The following is a 4852-nucleotide window of genomic DNA, read 5'->3' on the forward strand; positions in this document are numbered from 1 at the left end:
CCCCATAAGAATTGCCACCTTTTCCAAAATATTGATGATTAACGTTAGGGTTCATTTTCACTTAAGAGGCCGAATAGGTAAGGATAGGTTAGGTTAGGTTAGGTTAGGTTAGGTTAGGTTAGGTTGGGTTACGTTGGGTTGGGTTAGGTTAGGTTAGGTTAGGTTTGGTTAGGTCAGGTTAGGTTAGGTTAGGTTAGGTTGGAAAAGGTGCCAAATTATTGGCCCTCTGATGTTTTCCACACTGTTTTTGACCTTGTTCACCTATACTGCAAAAAATGTTTTTGGTTTTTTTTTTGGAAATTTGAAAAAACCGGGGAATATTTTAGATCTAAATTTTACGCTCTTTCGAATGGTGTGCTTGATTTTGCTCTAAAATGATTTTTGACCTCATACCGAAATCCTACCGACTTCTCAAATAATATTTTATAAATCATTTAACAATGTTAGGCCTTTTCCAAAATATAAATGTTTAGCATCATTGACTTATCAAATAATATGCCTTTTCCAAAATATAAATGTTTAGCATCATTGACTTATCAAATAATATGCCTTTTCCAAAACATTACTGTTATGTTAGGTTAGTAGTATTTTACAAATCATTTAACAATGTTACGCCTTTTCCAAAACGTTACTGTTATGTTAGGTTAGGTTTGGTTAGGCTAGTAATATTTTATAAATCATTTAACAATGTTACGTCTTGTTATAATTATTAGGGGGGATTTTGTCTTGTTATAATGATTTAGGGGGATTTTGTCCTGTTATAATGATTTGGGGGGATTTTGTCTTGTTATATTGATTTGGGGGGATTTTGTCCTACATTGGGGGGATTTTGTCCTACATTGGGGGGATTTTGTCCTACATTGGGGGATTTTGTCCGTTACTTATGATTTGGGGGGATTTTGGTATACAATCACTATTGCCTACCACCCAATCGCCAACATCTTCACCTGCCACCGGAGAGCCAGCACCCACTTCGCCGGCTATCGGACCGCGAACACCTTCTTTCCCTGCCTCCGGACCGCCAACATCTTCGCCTGCCGACGCAGCGCCAGCACCCATTTCGCCTGCCACCGGATCGCCTGAACCCATTTTGCCTGTCACCGGATCGCCAACATCTACGCCTGCCACCAGATCGCCAGCACCCATTTTACCTTTCATCGGATCGCTTACATCTTCCGCCTGCCATCGAATCGCCAGCACCCATTTTGCCTGCCACCGGATCGCCAGCACCCATTTTGCCTGCCACCGGATCGCTTACATCTTCCGCCTGCCATCGAATCGCCAGCACCCATTTTGCCTGCCACCGGATCGCCAGCACCCATTTTGCCTGCCACCGGACCGCCAACACCTTCTCCTGCCACCGGACCGCCAGTACCCATTTTGCCTGCCAGGGCATCGCCAACAACCATTTTGCCTGCCACCGGATCGCCAACACCCATTTTGCCTGCCACCGGATCGCCAACACCCATATCGCCAGCCACCGGATCGCCAGCACCCATTTCTCCTGCCACCGGAGAACCAGCACCCATTTTGCCTGCCACCGGATAGCCAGCACCCACTTCGCCTGCTATCGGACCGCCAACACCTTCTTTGCCTGCCACCGGACCGCCAGTACCCATTTCGCCTTCCACCGGATCGCCAAAACCCATTTCGCCTGCCACCGGATCGCCTACATCCATTTTGCCTGCCACCGGATCGCCAACATCCATTTTGCCTGCCTCCGGATCGCCAACATCTTCGCCTGCCATCGCAGCGCCAGCACCCATTTTGCCTGCCACCGGATCGCCAACATCTACGCCAGCCACCGGATCGCCAGCACCCATTTTACCTGTCACCGGATCGCTAACATCTCCCGCCTGCCATCGAATCGCCAGCACCCATTTTGCCTGCCACCGGATCGCCAGCACCCATTTTGCCTGCCACCGGACCGCCAACACCTTCTCCTGCCACCGGATCGCCAGCACCCATTTTACCTGTCACCGGATCGCTAACATCTTCCGCCTGCCATCGAATCGCCAGCACCCATTTTGCCTGCCACCGGATCGCCAGCAACCATTTTGCCTGTCACCGGATCGCCAACACTCATTTTGCCTGCCACCGGATCGCCAACATCTTCGCCTGCCACCGCATCACCAGGCCCCATTTTGCCTGCCACCGAATTGCCAGCACCCTTTTGCCTGCCACCGAATTGCCAGCACCCATTTTTCCTGCCACCGGATTGTCAGCATCCATTTTGCCTGTCACCGGATCACTAACATCTTCCGCCTGCCACCGGATCGCCAACACCCATTTGGTCTGCCACCGGATCGCCAACATCTTCGCCTGTCACCGCAGCGCCAACACCCATTTTGCCTGCCACCGCATCGCGAACAACAATTTTGCCCCCCACCGGATCGCCAACACCCATTTTAACTGCCACCGGAGAGCCAGCACCCATTTCGCCTGCCACCGGAGAGCCAGCACCCATTTCGCCTGCCACCGGAGAGCCAGCACCCATTTCGCCTGCCACCGGAGAGCCAGCACCCATTTCGCCTGCCACCGAATCGCCAGCACCCATTTTGCCTGCCACCGGAGAGCCAGCACCCATTTTGCCTGCCACCGGAGAGCCAGCACCCATTTTGCCTGCCACCGAATCGCCAGCACCCATTTTGCCTGCCACCGAATCGCCAGCACCCATTTTGCGTGCCACCGGAGAGCCAGCACCCATTTTGCCTGCCACCGGAGAGCCAGCACCCATTTTGCCTGCCACCGGAGAGCCAACCCATTTTGCCTGCCACCGGAGAGCCAGCACCCATTTCGCCTGCCACCGGATAGCCAGCACCCACTTCGCCGGCTATCGGACCGCGAACTACTTCTTTGCCTGCCTCCGGACCGCCAACATCTTCGCCTGCCGCCGCAGCGCCAGCACTCATTTCGCCTGCCACCGGATCGCCAGCACCCATTTTGCCTGTCACCGGATCGCCAACATCTACGCCTGCCACCAGATCGCCAGCACCCATTTTACCTGTCACCGGATCGCCAACATCCATTTTGCCCGCCTCCGGATCGCCAACATCTTCGCCTGCCACCGCAGCGCCAGCACCCATTTTGCCTGCCACCGGATCGCCAACATCTACGCCTGCCACCGGATCGCCAACATCTACGCCTGCCACCGGATCGCCAGCACCCATTTTACCTGTCACCGGATCGCTAACATCTCCCGCCTGCCATCGAATCGCCAGCACCCATTTTGCCTGCCACCGGATCGCCAGCACCCATTTTGCCTGCCACCGGACCGCCAACACCTTCTCCTGCCACCGGATCGCCAGCACCCATTTTACCTGTCACCGGATCGCTAACATCTTCCGCCTGCCATAGAATCGCCAGCACCCATTTTGCCTGCCACCGGATCGCCAGCGCCCATTTTGCCTGTCACCGGATCGCCAACACTCATTTTGCCTGCCACCGGATCGCCAACATCTTCGCCTGCCACCGCATCACCAGGCCCCATTTTGCCTGCCACCGAATTGCCAGCACCCTTTTGCCTGCCACCGAATTGCCAGCACCCATTTTGCCTGCCACCGGATTGCCAGCATCCATTTTGCCTGTCACCGGATCACTAACATCTTCCGCCTGCCACCGGATCGCCAACACCCATTTTGTCTGCCACCGGATCGCCAATATCTTCGCCTCCACCGCAGCGCCAACACCCATTTTGCCTGCCACCGAATCGCCAGCACCCATTTTGCCTGCCACCGGAGAGCCAGCACCCATTTTGCCTGCCACCGAATCACCAGCACCCATTTTGCCTGCCACCGGAGAGCCAGCACCCATTTTGCCTGCTACCGGAGAGCCAGCACCCATTTTGCCTGCCATCGGAGAGCCAGCACCCATTTCGCCTGCCACCGGATAGCCAGCACCCACTTCGCCTGCTATCGGACCGCCAACACCCACTTCGCCTGCTATCGGACCGCCAACACCTTCTTTGCCTGCCACCGGACCGCCAGCACCCATTTTGCCTTTCAACGGATCGCCAGCACCCATTTTGCCTGCCACCGGATCGCCAACATCTTCGCCTGCCACCGCATCACCAGGCCCCATTTTACCTGCCGCCGAATCGCCAGCACCCATTTTGCCTCCCACCGGATCGCCAACACCCATTGTAACTGCCACCGGATCGCCAGCACCCATTTCGCCTGCCACCGGAGAGCCAGCACCCATTTCGCCTGCCACCGGATCGCCAACATCTTCGCCTGCCACCGCATCACCAGGCCCCATTTTACCTGCCACCGAATCGCCAGCACCCATTTTGCCTCCCACCGGATCGCCAACACCCATTGTAACTGCCACCGGATCGCCAGCACCCATTTCGCCTGCCACCGGATAGCCAGCACCCACTTCGCCGGCTATCGGACCGCGAACACCTTCTTTGCCTGCCTCCGGACCGCCAACATCTTCGCCTGCCGCCGCAGCGCCAGCACCCATTTCGCCGGCTATCGGACCGCGAACACCTTCTTTGCCTGCCTCCGGACCGCCAACATCTTCGCCTGCCGCCGCAGCGCCAGCACCCATTTCGCCTGCCACCGGATCGCCAGCACCCATTTTGCCTGTCACCGGATCGCCAACCTCTACGCCTGCCACCAGATCGCCAGCACCCATTTTACCTGTCACTGGATCGCTAACATCTTCCGCCTGCCATCGAATCGCCAGCACCCATTTCGCCTGCCACCGGATAGCCAGCACCCACTTCGCCGGCTATCGGACCGCGAACCACTTCTTTGCCTGCCTCCGGACCGCCAACATCTTCGCCTGCCGCCGCAGCGCCAGCACCCATTTTGCCTGCCATCGGAGAGCCAGCACCCATTTCGCCTGC

The sequence above is a fragment of the Phalangium opilio genome, unplaced genomic scaffold, assembly GCF_054372755.1.
Source record: "Phalangium opilio isolate 3A_F unplaced genomic scaffold, DU_Popi_V2 ptg000810l_1, whole genome shotgun sequence".
In the NCBI taxonomy this organism is placed as follows: Eukaryota; Metazoa; Arthropoda; class Arachnida; order Opiliones; family Phalangiidae; genus Phalangium; species Phalangium opilio.